Below are 16,047 nucleotides of genomic sequence, written 5' to 3'. Positions count from 1 at the left end.
TTGAGTTAAAGCTATTAGAAAAATATTATTAAATAATAGAAGAATGTAATTTTTTATTTTTTTGCAATTAAGTATTTTGCGGTATTTTTATAGGGTACTTAATATTATGTATAATTAATACTTCCTAAATAATAATTTTAATATTAATAATAATAATAATAATAAAGTAAACATAATAAAATAAAATAACAATAAAATAAAAATAAAATAATAATAATAAAATAAAAATAATAATATTAATACTTCCTAAATAATATCTTAATATTATTTTATAGGGTACTTAATATTTATGTAGGGTGGTCCCAAATTCATGGTACAAATTTTAAGGGTTGGTACAGGGCATTGTAACAATCATTTATTGTACAGGAATGTATGGCCGCAAGTGACGCAAACACAAAAAATAAGAGTCGAAAGGAAAGACAAATTGTTTATTGAAAGCGTCGTTGACAAGTGTAATGTTTACAATAACTTGACAAAATTGCTATCATAATGTGCTTGACAGCGTCCGTGGAGCGATTGGCGCACACGTTCAAGGACGTCAGTTATTTCACGCACACGTGCAGCAGCTCCGGATATTACAGCAACAGAAGTGGGCTGGCGCCTCATCATGCTGAAACCACATGCAGTTACGAATCTCGATCGGAACATCCTGCAGTAGTTCTGATAACACTTGCTCTAGAAAAATCAGATAACACTCGCCATTAAGTCATGTCGGTAGTAAGTATGGGCCAATCAAAAAGTCGTTGACAATACCAGCCCACGCATTCATACAGAATCGTTGTTGATACGCATGTGGTCGCGTTGAATGTGGATTCTTGGTTGCCCACCCATGGGAACTGCACGCACTAAATACACCTTTGAGTTGCAAATGTCGCCTCATTGAATAGTACATGAAGTATGAAGTACGGTTGCAGCGCACATTGCAGGGTTGCCACAGTAAAAAAAGAACAAAAATAGTTGCTTTCAGTAGCCTCAAGCATGAAAATAGTCGCCTCAAACTATGAAAATAGTTGCCTGAACAGGAACAAAAATTTATCAAAAATAGTGGCCAAATAACTAAAGTTATAGCTTAATTGTCAAATACTATTATTAGGACTGGGTGATGTCAGAAATTTTAAATCGTGATAAATCGTCAGTTAGACGTCACGATATAGTAATGTATCGCAATTTAGCATATGTTCAAAAATTACCTGTGGGAGATCTTTAAATCAATCAAAAATAAATAAAAAGGAATAAATCTATTACAAAAGAAAATATTAATTTTAAACTTATTCTACTATGACATCAATATCATTGCTTAATTTTTTCAATTAAATTAATAAAGAAGTCAAAGTAAAAGCAAACCCAAGCTTTATTTAATTTTTCTTAAATTAAAAATAGTTTAAGATTTATTGGTTTAAAAATAATAATACTGTAACAAATTATTTTACATACATGCATGCATTAAAAATTAAAAGGAAAAAAAAACGGAAGTGGAAAATAAACAAAAGAAATATTCACTTTAGAAAAAAAAAATTTTTTTTATATGTTGAAAAAAAAACATGCTTTTGAAACATTATTAGACCCTTTTTTATTTACTTACTTAAAATAATAAAAAGTAGTATTAACTAATGGTCAAATTCTGTACTTAATAAATGTAAAAATATTTTTACTTATTTATTATTATTTTCATTTTTGAAAATAAAATCGACTAAAGATTTATTTGTTTAAAAATGATACTGAATATCTAACAAATTATAAAACAAACAAGTATTGAAAGAATTTTAATTGAACTTTTAAAAAAAATACTTTAAGTACTAATGTTAAATTATTAAAAACCTCAAAACATTACTAAACTTTCTATTTAATTTTTAAAAAAGATTGTTTTAACTAATAGCCAAATTTTTTTAAAAAACTTTGTTTTCATTTTCTCAAAAAGCAAATTAAATAAAGGTAAGCTTTGTTTTAATTTTTTTATAATTAAAAACGACTGAGCATTTATGGGTTGAAAAACAATCAAATTATTATACTTACCTGCATTTAATAAATTAAAAAAAACTAACTTTTTATAAATACAAAATACCCCTATTAAATTGTATCGCTTAAAATAAACAATAATTGAAAAAAAATCAATGATTTGATCTATTGAGTTCAGAACGAAAATTTAAGATAACAGCGATTGTGCAGCAATCGTAAAGTAACAGTAGGTCTACTAAAAATAATTGACAAGAATCGTTATGAAATAATGCAGAACGAAACGATCACTGCAAAAGTCTCACTGAAAATAATTTACAAGAAACCAGACAATTATTTCTGACGAAATAAAATGCACAACGATCGCAAAATGACTTAAGTCCCATTGAAAATAATCCTCAAAAAACGCAAAATCCCAAAGACAAAAATGGACATAAAGAAACTATGCATTGCGTTCTATATTACAACGCTGATCCTCGCACGAAACCGGGAGTTCTGATTCAATTCGCTCTTCGTCATTCAACATCACGAAACTAACATCATCTGATTAGCAAAGCGCTATCTACATCTCTGCAGCTAGACGAAATCAAAATCGTCTTCGTTAGTACGGTAACAGCGTTAGCCTGGTCAAGGATCCTTGCATATTAAATCGTTAAACCGCAATTGTAATCTTATTCCGGCGGCTTAAATCAGATTTCTGATGCATCGCCTAAAACGAAAGTCACTACATCGGCCTACAGATATATGCGTTAAATTGATATTTCGCGATACATCGATTTATCGCCCAGTCCTAACTATGCTCCAATTAAAAAAATTTTTGTACAAATATAAAAGGTATACATATTAGAAAATAGGTACCTAAATAAAAGTCGTATTACAATAAAATATGAATGTTAATGGAAGGAAAAAAACAATTAAAAGTAACAAAACTGCCCCTCAGAGAGAAAATATAACAAGTACTTTATTAAATCCAATGGAATTTAAATTTTTGGCTCTTAGGACATGAATGTAGTATAAAAGTTTACTTTCTTTTGTTAATGTTCTGAAAAGTAACGTTCATTTTTGTGAAAAAACTTTGCCAAGAGTAAAAAAAGTCTCCTAATAGTCGCCTATTCCTGAAAATAGTTGCTTTTTTAGCCTTTTCAAGCAAAAAAAGTCGCCATAGTCGCCTAAAGCCGAAAATAGTAGCAAATAGTTGCATTAAAGTACCCAAGTAGCACAGAAACATCGATCTATACCGTGGCCGTTCCTATCAATATTTTGAAAGCGGAGGAATATAGATACTGTGAGCAAGTTATTGAATGAATTCCGTCAATGAAACTTTAAAAGTATTTTTCTTAAAACACTCTATATTAAATATATTTTAGTTCCAAAGTTCAAAATATTTGTTAGAAAGATAAAAATGAGTAAAATTTCTTTATACTTGCTCACATTAGTGAAAGTAAAAAATAGAATTCCGTGAAAACGATATTGAACGGGATTGGGAGGTGAAGCGAACTTAAGATTGTGATCAACAAAGTTAATCGATATGAACGCTTGTCACGTGATCTTCAGCTCTGACGTCACGCTTTCCGATTTGTATGTGTTCAGCATGTTATATCTCCTACTAAAAACATAATATTGTCGTCAAAAGTCACCTTACTGATTTAATTTAGGTAAGCAAAGTTTATTCATCTTCTATTTACTTGTATAAACTCTATTAATATTGTGTCAGGTCTTCATTTCTAATTGCAATGTTTAACTTTTATACTTTGGTTAAGCCTACATTACCAAAAGAACATTCCATTATAAAAGATCATATGTAGCTGGTTTTGAATTATAATTAAGTTAGTAGTTTTTAACTTTTCGTTAATTTTAAATATTATTATCGGAATAATTTCTAATTAATGACGTAAATTCATTGTCAAAGTTGTTTGTTCAGAATCGTTTACTTGTTGGCCGGGATGTTAAATGCTATGTTTTACAATTTATCTAATTTTTATTAAATAAATTCACTAGCTTCGTAAATAATTTTTTATGAGATGAAATGTTTCTAATGTAATTTATTGTGTGAACAAGGTTCATAGCATTGTAGTTATGAGTGTATAAATACTTTTCATAAAAATTAAGTCTGTCAACGTTAATTCTGTGTGCTTATTAACAGTTAATTCGTTTTAAAACATTCAAACTTGTGCTGAAAGTGTACGTAATTTATCAAAATATTCATGTAAGTGAATTGTAGTAAAAGGTTATATAGATTTTAAAATTTTGTCTAAAAGTAAGATAAGCAATATGAAAATATTAAACAATTTTAAAAAAAGAAATAAGTTAAACTTTTAAATTTCTGAAAACAATGATATTCTATTTACCTAAATTTAATCCAGTCTTGTAATATAATTCTCTAAATAAAAGTTCTTAATATATAAGATTTAGTTTATGGTACAAGAATGATTGTAATTCGTTACTACTACAATTTTTTTTTTAATGTGTTGGATATCAAGTAAGGTATGTGTTATGTAGAAAATATGGTATGTGTTTCTTATGCTACAAGAGTATACTAAAGGAAAATTAAACTAGACACTAAAGGCTCAAAATCAAAGAAATATTTATGTTTATTTAAACTTCTTTAAAGAATTTTTTGTTCGCTGAAAATAATAATAAAAATTTATAGATAAAAAAGGGAAATTTAAATGTCAAAAATAATATCAAAATGTGTTAATATACAAAATATTAAAGCTGTTCACTTTTTTTTATCTTTAAAATAACTTTAAAAACTGAAGTATAATTTGGATAAGAGTGCACCAACTAAAACTTTATAAGTTTCTAAGATTATGATTAGAAAATATTGGTCAAAGCTTTTCTAATTAAATATTTTATTGTTTTTCAGGCTTTGAAAAAACCCGGGGAAAATTGGGTTTTTTCATTTAGTGCTCATAAACTTAAGTTTTACTGTATAAATATTTTTATTTATTAATTTTGCAGGATCTCAGAGAATGAAGGATCTCAATTTTTCAAAAAAGAGGTACCTCTCAGAAAAACCAAGACAGACCAGGTATATATATATATATATATATATATAAACATAGTTTATTTATATATGCATATATATATATATATAACATAACAGGTCTATGTGTGATTCTTATTAAATAAGATTATAACTTAGCTGTGATTTATTCTAAAATATTAATGTGTAGAAATTAATTTTGTAATGTCTTATCTTATACTGATATCTATTTACAATATATATCAAGTAGAAATGTTATATTTTGATGTGATAATTTGTTACTGTTTTATCTTATTCTTAATGCCTTCATGTAAATGATTAGAATTTATTTAGAAAAAGAGTGCACTTGTTTATTTATACCACTATCAGTAATTTAATGAATAAATGTCAGACAGTTCTTTCATTGTGTTGCAATTTCACCAACATAGGTGTATAATTCGCTCTACTGAGCCTTTTAGCTATTAAGTAAATAAATAAATTATGACATCAGACTATTTTGTATTCTTGTCACCGAACAGAGCAATTGCAAGATGAGAAAACTAGTATAAATTTAGGAGCCTCGAGTAACATTTTGTATTTTGAATATTTTTTCCTCATTTATTTTTCATGAAAAATTTGCATGTTATTATATTTAAAAAAGTGTATTTAGTTTATGTGTTAGTAAATGTATATAGTTTTCATTTTTTGTAAATTAACTTGGTGTTTTTATAAAATACTTAATCATATTATTAGCATTAAGAACACATTTATAAAACTGCACATACTTAATCTCTTGTATTTGTTATTTTAGTGACTAAGATGTGTAACTGTGTGTTAGAAAATTAAGAGGAGATTAAATAGTTAAGAAAGGAAATTAAAGAAACGAAGGCTCTGAAAAGGAAAAAGATAATTCAACATCTGTTCTTTTAGAATTACCAAGAGGTATTGAGTTCCCGTTTTCTTCGGATGGTGATCTTAATCAATTAGTGGAAAAGTTGAAAGAAGATAAGAATTTACAGTTTGCTTGTAAGTAAACTTATTGTAATTATTTTTATGATAGAGTTATTCAATGGTATTATAATCATTCCCTAATTTTTTTCTCCATAGAAAGCATTTTATTAAAAATGGAGCTATTATTATTATGATCAAAAAAATTACAATTGCTCATTGGATCCTTTGGTATAGGAACCTTTGCTCTAAAGTATAGACCAGTGAATCTTAACCTTTTCAAACCTTGCTGTCCCCTTAAAAAGCAAAAAAGAATTTCACCATCTTATTTGTTCTGTACTTAAGGGTGTATGGAGAGTTTAAATGATTATTCTATATAGACCGGGCAATAAATCGATGCATGTCAAAATATCTACGTAACACATATATCGGCAGGCCGATATAATGACTTTTGTTTTAGATGATGCATCAGAAATCTGATTTAAGCAACTGATAGTTACTTTCATTTTAGGGGATGTATCAGCTGCGGAGTTGTTGATGGCATCTATTTTGCTTATTTTTAACAAGTGTACTTATTAAATAATACTTGAAAGTGGGCTAGCTAATATAAATATTTTAATTCTCTTTTAGATTAAATTTTAACATAATTTGTATTGTCTTGTAGCTGTTTGAATAAATTAACAAACTTTTGTTTTCAGATTCGGTATTTTGATTCCATATGCCGGCATTGTGACTGAGGCGAAAAGAAAAGTCCCCATTTGAAAGAGTGCCTGCCATCACTAATGTCATTTCGGTAAAATTGTTGATTAAAATATTATTTATTTTTATTAATATATATATGTGATATTTTTTTCCTTCCAGTTTTTAAATGCTTTAAGAAAAAAAAACTAAAGTTTTTTATCTGAATAACAATTCCAATTGCAAATAATAAATCAAAATATTTAGAATTCCTCACTTTTTGTATTAAATTTTACAAACATTAATTTGCAGTTAATCCCTAACATTTCTAAGTTTATTCAGGATTTTTCGTGTATATTCACAATTTTTTAATATGTATTAATATATATCATCAGTCGATTTTTATCTTTGTAAGCTGTAGTTAAAGGCGGCATTATAATTAAATTTAATTTAAAAATAATTCTAAGAAGAGATTCTCTCTATTTGAAAAATACAAAATAAAAATTTGTTCCCGTGTAAAGAAAACCAGATATTGCAAAAAAGTTTCAGAAATCCAAACCAAAAAAGTGAGCGGGAGAGAGAGGCTTGAAAAACCTAATTTTCAAAGTCTAACACAGTTGTACGTCAATAGTTTTTGGATCACGAAAAAAAGTAACTTCGTAGAAGGGAGAAAAAAAACGATTACATTAAGAATTGAATGCATTTGGGAGTGCAGTGTATTTATAATAAGTTTAAGCTTTTGTTTAGTTATACTTCTAAGTATATGCAATCATAAGTGATCAATATCAGATCTAAATTTTAAAAATAAATCTTATTTTCAACTTCAATACTTTTTGTGTATTCACATTAGTATAAGAGATTCCTTAATACATAGAAGTAAAATTGAATATTAAGAAATACAATTAAAACTGAACCGATAAGCTTTTTCTTATAGTATTTTTTGTTGTTAAAGAATTAATTATTTAATCAAATATACAGCATTGCCGCTTGAATATTGACAGTTTTACAAAACAGTGTCTAATGCAGCATGCCCTTTTTTGATCCGTGTGTCGATTCTCTAAGCCAGTGATTCTCAACCTCAGTGCCACGGCTCTTTTTTGTGCTGCCAAATTATTAAAATGTGCTTGAAATGTTCATAAAAAGTATATATATACTTTTTATAATTTTTCTACGCTTTAACCATGTGAACATCTTTGTCGGCGATTGCCTTGTCTCTGACAATCTTAAAATAAGATGGAAGAGTTAGATTGTCTTTGACACGCAGTTTTAAAAAAATGTTGAAATAAGTATGGAATTTAATGACTATTAAAATAATTTATTAACAAAGGAAAGCAAGCTAAATATTAACTTACAAATGGAAATATAAGTTAATCATTAAAGTAAGTTATGCAATATAAACAAATTAACAAAGGATAACTTAAAAAAACCAAATATATAAACAAATTAGGAAAGGATAACTAACAAAAAAATAAGCTAAAAATTAACTAGTTAACAAGAAATCACAAAAAATAACAGTTAATAACTATAGAAAACAAGCTAACAATTAATAACTAGCAAAAAGAAGGAAAAAATAAATAACTGTTACTTACTAATAAAAAATCATTCGAAAGAAATAATTAATCCCTTAATAAACGTGCTTTTGTAGTACATATTATTATCACAAACTATTTAACACAGTGTATTATAGGTAAGTAAACAATTTTTAATCTAATTTTTTTTTCATTGTGTGTCGTCAAATTCCGAAATCGTTAAAAGTGTGCCGCAACAACAACAAAAAAAAGGTTGAGATACATTGCTCTAAGTTCTTCATTCAGTTTAGTTCTCTAAGTTTCGTTATATACTCATTAATAAACTGTGTTTTGTTAGTTAGTCTTTCAGTTTTTATTTTTTAAATGTCATTAATATTACTCAATGTTTTACTTCCAGCTACAGTTCTCAAACGTTTTAAGGCCAAGAGATAGCGGAAACATTTGGGAAGGTCTGCTACAGCCACTGATTGGAAAGGACGAAAACCTAAGATAATTGACGTGATCAATTCTTTGGACTTGGAGACCCAAGAATGGGCCAATTTGTTTTACTAAATTTTTAATGTTTATTCAAATAAAATATTCATAGCTACTTTTTGTTTTATTCCTCTGCATTCACACCTTCTATATTAAAAAACACGTTCATATCAGAAGGGTAAATTTTATTAAACTCGTAAAATTATAATACTTTTTGAGTTATTAGTGCTGTTGTGCAATATATTAAATTACTAATTTTCAGTGACTGAATCCTGTCTGAAGATCAAATGTGCATTGCTAATGCTAAAAAATAAAACTAATTTACATGCGTGGAAAATGTGGTTATTTTAAAACAAGCAAATATTCTTGATTTTGATTTAAAAATCATAGTTGAGCTTAAAATAATTATCATGCCTTAATATTCACTTCTTATATTCCATCTACAGTGCTCACACTTATTCCTATTCACCTATTTTACACTTGATTTTTAAATTAATTACTGAGCAAATCCTAATTATATATATAATATTTGGAAACTGATTAAAAATATTTTTGAGTGCTTATTTTTTGTTGAAAAATTGGAGTACAAATAGCAAAATAAAATCTGAAGTGCAAAACCTTATAAAATAATTAACACAAATTTACCTATATCCTACAATACCCAGTGAAAGTTTTTTCTTGAATAACGTATCAAAATTATCGATCGGTGTTCTGCCGCATCTTTAAATGCTTATTAATATTTGTTGTACGAATAACATGATGAAAATATTCATCGACGTTCTACTGTATCCGTAAACGCCGTGGAATACGGTTTTTTCAAACTCGACATTCTACGCCGTTATTGAGATATCGATCTATATCAAATTTCACAATGTTGTACAATATAAAAAAAAATCTGACGTTTTTACATAGATCGATGTTTCGGAACAACATCGATCGAAGTCGTAAGCGAAGTTTTTTCGAGATCATTTGATATTGAGTGCTACTTGGGTAGCCTGTGGCAACCCTGTTTTGCTGTACCCCCCACTGGCAGTAGTTCAGACGGAGAGGATTATCTGTCTGATTCAAAGCTTGTACTCGCTGAAAATGGAAGGGGTGTACTGTTTGTCTAAGATAGGTACTCTTCCCGCCACAAAGTCTGCTGCAATGGAAACAAGAAGAGGGCATTTTAGGGAGGGTAGCTTCGACGAAGAGGTCTCCTTTTCTTTCGCCGAAACCAGTCCTAAAGAGGGACCCCGCACCCCAACTTGAAATAATCATACCTCGTTACCATAGTCACCGCCACAGCTCCAGACGAATGTTTGGAAGAGTACCTATCTTAGACAAGCAGTAAGCGATTTTCGCTTAAAACTCTATAAACAGTCTCATGGCTCAGACCAATGTGATGAACAACAGCTTTTGTACTTAACTCGTGTCTATCATCCACAAAGTTCATGATGCTTTCTCCCAGGATTGAACTGCATACAGCTTTTCGTTGACCAGCTTCATGTCTGGTGACGTGGAAAAAACCAGTTGGCGATGTAACAGCAGAAAAATTCTGTGAGCCGGTATTCGTCGATACCAAAACTGCGCGAGATACATTCGTAGCGCAACTCTACCGTTAACGCTTTGCGCGGCCGCACATTCAATGCATGTCGGCTTTTTCGACATACGTAAAGTCGCCCATTGTAGAAGTTAGTGTAATTGAGAATGGGGCTTTCCTTTACTGAGATGCATCATGTTGAACGGCTGCTAGACTTCTACTGCCCTCTATCGGCAACGCAAACAACCGATAACTCCATTTCTCTTTCCTTTTATTTCTCCTGTTTGCGCCTCATCGCGTCCCTTGCGAACAATAAATGATTGTTACAATATCCTGTACCCATCCTTAAATTCTGTACCATGAATTCGGGACCACCTTGTACATGTTCATTGTATATCTCCTAGTTTTACTGGAAAAACTGTAAGCATGCTTTTCTTCTTAAAGTACACTATTGCAAATTTCATCTACACTTGTATAACTTTTTTTTCCAGCAAAACTAATTAAATATATTAGTTAATTATTCCTTTTTTAAAACAGTAACATTGAAAAGCATTGTTTGAAAAAGAGTTGTAAAGTTTGTGTAGTAGTTTTCCATAATCACCTTTAATATTGATTTCAAAATTTTTGTCAAGAATGAAAAAAATAGGTATGCATATTAGTGCACTCACATTATTATTTAAGCGAAGAGGAAACGATCAGAAACTGTTGAATCAAAAATAGGGAAGATGGGATGAAAAAACATCAAAACCAGTATCTGATTAAACTAGGAGATCACATTTAAACTACTTTCTTTTCTACGATGTTCAAACATGTTTTGAATTTTAGATATTTTTCTCTTCTGTGAAATATTAGATATGTTAATGTTATGTACTATTTCGCCTAAATTTTAAGAAGAATTATAAAAAAATATACATAAAGAGCAATCGTTCTGAAATAATCTGTATTATTAGCTGTATGGAATAATCGTTATGGTAAAATTGTTAGAAAATTAATACTAAAAAGTGTTTTGTAATTACCACCTTTAATATATATTTTTGAAATCTTTGTGAAAATTGAAGAGAAAAATATTAACGAATTAGTGTTCGCCAGTTAATATTTTAGTGAAAAAAGAAACAAAATAAACTATCGGAGTTCAGCGTATCATTTTAAAAAGGAAAGCGAGGTTAAAGGAATCTAAACCTGTTTGACTGCCGAAATAAAACAGAGAGTAATTGAAACCTGATTCTTATGAATATTTCCTACTCTTATCAGACAATCAAACTGGTTTTGGTGTTTTTATTTTTCACTTTTCGCAAGATATTAGACGAAGTTTGATGATTCATTCTTTATTCTCTAAATATTAAATTATCTTCGAAATTAGATTAAATTGCCCTACACTAAGGGTAACCGGTAAAAGCACCCAGTATAAAATTTCTTTATTTCAGGTTTTTGAAGCATATATAGTCTCTGGCATAATGGGAAATTCTGTCAGAGGACAGGGCCATCTTATGATTTTGAACTGATTTATCAAATACTACGTGTTACGTGATTTTAAGACTCTCATAATATTTAAAGTTTAATTGTTGCCCACTGAAACTTTTAATAAATTTCACTTTATAGTTTAATACTTTTTATATCAATTTAAATATATTTCATCAAAAGCGACATTAAAGTAAATTGTTAATTAAATAATATAATTTTTAATAATATAATTATTAAAAAATCGACAGAAATCACTTTCAAGGCCCACTAAAATTTTTATAAAAAGAGACACTGAAAATTATTAACGATTTATTTTTTTATGCAAAATTATTACATTTCCACACTAATAGAGGTTATGGAATAATTTATTTAGTTTAATTTATTTTTGTGTAAAGTTAATCAGCAAATAGGCAAATGGAAATTATTTCGTTATATTTTATAAGCCACCAATCTTTTTCGATTAAATAATAAATTCATAAGTAATAAGTTTTATTTATTCATACCAGTGAAAAATTTTAAATTTAAAGAAATAAAATATAAAAACCAACTTTTTTATTAGAAAACCTATTAATTTAAAATGGTAAAACCTCATTACTAATAGCATTTATATGGAGTTAAAAATTCTGATTTGATCATTTTCAAAAATGTTTTCTTCTTTAAAAAGAAAACAAGAGGGGGGGGGGGCTGGAAAATCCTTTTGTCTGGAAGATTATAAATTATTAAAAGTTTTTTTTACATAATTGGTAAATAAAATTTAAAATTTACAATGTATAAAACAGTTAAGAAAGAAAAATAAAGATGGAACTTTTTACTTACGATCTTTATCTTCCAAAAACGACAATTCCTCTTAATCTGCTTAAAGAGAAGGAGGCAGGCAATGTTAGAGTCAATCTGGCAGATCCCAAAGAGTCAGGCTCTTACTTATATGTCGAGCAATTGAGCAAATCCTTAAAAGATGAAATATAATAAATTAGAATTTAAATCAGCTGTTTTTCTGATTACAGGAATCACGAAAAAAAATTGAAAAGAAAATGTGAAGTGGATATTTGAATCTATGAAAGCAAGAACCAAAAACCGGTCGAATTTTTCTGTACCAGTTGAAATTTTTAAGAGTGAATACTTTTGAATAATTCACGCTCATATGAAGAATTATTAATATTTATATTTCTTATTTCAATTAATTGATAATTTTCAATAGTTTACCATATTATTTGCTTAAATTAAAGTAATATTAAAATTTAGTGTCTTCATTACATTTTTTCTCACTTTTGATTCAGTATGATTATAATTATAATTAATACCTAAATTATTTTAAAGAATCACTATCTTTTTATTGCATTATATATTACAGTATATGCTTTATTAATTGTATAAGTAAAATTTAAATTTTTATTTTATTATGGTGTAAAAGAAAAATAAGATATTCAAGTATTTGAATTTTTTTTTCTTCTAAATGAAATATTAAATAATTGAAATTTATTTTTAATGCTGAATTCTTGCCACTCCTAGCAGAGTGGCAAGAATTATAAATTAAAGATGATAACCAAAAATAGCGTAACAATAATTTTGAAAATCTGTAAAATATTATTTTATAAAAATTGAATTTTAATGAAGAAAGACAAGAAGAGAGCTCTGATATTTCTATTAACAGACCAAGTTTATAAGAGAGAGAGAAAAAGTCAATCTTAACATAAAGATAAAGTGACCAAACACAAATTGACAATGAATAGTATCCGAATACACTCAAAATAATTTTTGCGTGAAGGAAAGAAGAAATTTTGCTCATGATGCTTTTAAAGAATGCGTTCTTTTTGGAGATCTTAAGAGAGCTATTATCTCCAATAAGTTATTAAAAAAACTGGTGTATCAAATTTAAAATGTATAAAACAGTTAAGAAAGAAAAATAAGGAGGGAACTTTTTACTTACAGTCTTTATCTTTCAAAAGCAACAATTCCTCTTCTTCTTAAAGAAAAGGAGCCAGGCATTGTTAGAGTCAATCTGTCAGATTCCAATGAGTCAAGCATACACTATATGTCGGGTAATTGTGAGCAAATCCTTAAAAGCTGAAATATAATAAACTAGAATTTAAATCAACTGCTTTTTTCTGATCACAGGAAACGTGAAAAAAAATTGGAGAAAATGTGAAGTGGATATTTGAATCTATGAATGCCAAAACCAAAACCGGGATGATATTGAAAATCACACTGAAGGGGAAAAAATGAGAGAAATTGAATGAAGTGCTGTGAAACATATTAGATAAAAGCCAGAAAACAAACTGAAAATTACTTCAGGAAAATATGGTAGACACATTGAATGAAAAGCTAAAACTAAATGAAAAAAGAGAAATAAAAATTGGAAAAAAAATTCTAAAACCAATTTTAAAAAAAAAGTAAAGAAAAAATAATTAGAAAAACGAAAAGACGAAACACAAGGAATGTAGAATTTGTCACAGGTTAAAAAAAAAAAAAAAAAAAAAAAAAAAAACTAGTACGAAAAGCGAAATTAAGTGTCAAAGCACGAATTGAATAAACAGTTATACTTGAACAAAAATCTCACGACTCGAAAAACTGGATCACGAAATTGGAAAATAAAACTGAATACACTGCTAAAAAAATTATTACACATAATTAAAAAAATTAAACAGCATTTTGTAAACAATTTGAACACATACTAGCATTGAAATAGCTGATTAACACATTCGATATTAATTTGAAACAATAAAAAAAACTGGATGAAGAAAACAAAAGAAACGAAAATTTTGAAAACAAACTGATAAAAAAAAAAGAGAAGACAAAACACGACCAGACAATTGAACTGCAATTGATACACAGAAGAAAATGGTAAATACATTGTAAAAATCCAGAACTAAAAAAGACTAGAAAAACGAAAACAAAAAGGAAAAAGAGTTGATAAGTAATAAAAAAAATAATAACTTGAAAATTTGACAGGATAAAATTTTAAAACTAGAAATATGGAAAAAAAACAAGATGAAAAAGTGAGAAATGAAAAATATTGAAAAATAAAAGGACAGAAATCACGGATGGAATTTATCAGATGTAGTAAAAAAAAAAATAGAAAGGTTAAATTTAAACAAAACTGAGAAAAAACGGTAAAGCAAACAATTGCGAAGAACATGGGAGAAAAACTGATGGAAAACATACAAAGAAATGTAATACACTGAAAAAGAGTATGAAAAAACACTGAAAGAAAACCAATGATAAATGCCCAAAAATGTGAATTGAAAGCGCACCGAAATGGAAAACACAAAGCAAAAAATGAAAAAAAAAAGTGAAAGACTGAAAGAAAATAAATGAAAAATACCTAAAAATATGAATTGAAATCACACCAAAATAGTATGGAAACACAAAGCAAAGAATGAAAAAAAGTGAAACACTGAAAGAAAACCAATGAAAAATACCTGAAAATATGAATTGAAATCACACCAAAATAATATGGAAAACACAAAGCAAAAAATGAAAAAAAAAGTGAAACTCTGAAAGAAAACCTATGATAAATACCTAAAAATATGAACTGAAAACGCACCGAAATGGAAAACACAAAGCAAAAAATGAAAAAAAAAAGTAAAACACGGAAAGAAAACCAATGATTAATTCCTAAAAATATGAATTGAAATCACACCGAAATAGTATGGAAACACAAAGCAAAAAATGAAAAAAAAGTAAAACACTGAAAGAAAACCAATGATAAATACCTAAAAATATGAATTGAAATCACACCTAAATTGTATGAAAACACAAAGCAAAAAATGAAAAAAAGTGAAACACTGAAAGAAAACCAATGAAAAATACCTGAAAATATGAATTGAAATCACACCAAAATAATATGGAAAACACAAAGCAAAAAATGAAAAAAAAGTAAAACACGGAAAGAAAACCAATGATTAATTCCTAAAAATATGAATTGAAATCACACCGAAATAGTATGGAAACACAAAGCAAAAAATGAAAAAAAAGTAAAACACTGAAAGAAAACCAATGATAAATACCTAATAATATGAATTGAAAACACAAAGCAAAAAATAAAAAAAAAGTAAAACACTGAAAGAAAACCAATGATAAATACCTAAAAATATTAATTGAAATCACTCCGGAATGGAAAACAAAAAGCAAAAAATGAAAAAGAAAGGTGAAACACTGAAAGAAAACCAATGAAAAATACTTAAAAATCTGAACTGAAGTCACACCAAAATAATATGGAAAACACAAAGAAAAAAATGAAAAAAAAGTGAAACACTGAAAGAAAACCAATGATAAATACCTAAAAATATGAATTGAAAACACAACGTAATGGAAAACAAAGCAAAAAATGAAAAAGAAAGGTGAAAGACTGAAAGAAAACCAATTATAAATACCTAAAAATATGAATTGAAATTACACCGAAATAATTTGGAAAACACAAAGCAAAAAATGAAAAAAAAAGTAAAGCACTGAAGGAAAACCAATGAAAAATACCTAAAAATATTAATTGAAATCACACCGAAATGGAAAACACAAAG

At 27.8% G+C, this 16,047-nt stretch overlaps 2 long non-coding RNA genes across 3 annotated transcripts; one reads left to right on the top strand and one right to left on the bottom strand.

The window, feature by feature from the left end:
* Positions 1-410: 410 nt before the first annotated feature.
* Positions 411-13,996, bottom strand: LOC147806617 (uncharacterized). The gene is made up of 3 exons (XR_015428570.1): positions 13,458-13,996; positions 12,347-12,477; positions 411-675 (listed from the first exon to the last, which is right to left on the bottom strand). It is a non-coding gene; the product is annotated as an uncharacterized LOC147806617 (long non-coding RNA).
* LOC147806618 (uncharacterized) lies at positions 3,164-8,662 on the top strand. Of its 2 annotated transcripts, XR_015436039.1 has the most exons (5): positions 3,164-3,608; positions 4,915-4,984; positions 5,730-5,944; positions 6,565-6,659; positions 8,471-8,662. It is a non-coding gene; the product is annotated as an uncharacterized LOC147806618 (long non-coding RNA). The 2 variants fall into 2 exon arrangements; XR_015436040.1 differs by lacking the exon at positions 4,915-4,984.
* Positions 13,997-16,047: the final 2,051 nt, after the last annotated feature.

This window comes from Parasteatoda tepidariorum, chromosome 8 (assembly GCF_982258835.1).
Source record: "Parasteatoda tepidariorum strain Cologne lab strain chromosome 8, Ptep-v5.0, whole genome shotgun sequence".
In the NCBI taxonomy this organism is placed as follows: Eukaryota; Metazoa; Arthropoda; class Arachnida; order Araneae; family Theridiidae; genus Parasteatoda; species Parasteatoda tepidariorum.
Note: the sequence above shows the minus strand (reverse complement) of the source record. Positions and strands in the feature narration are given on the sequence as shown.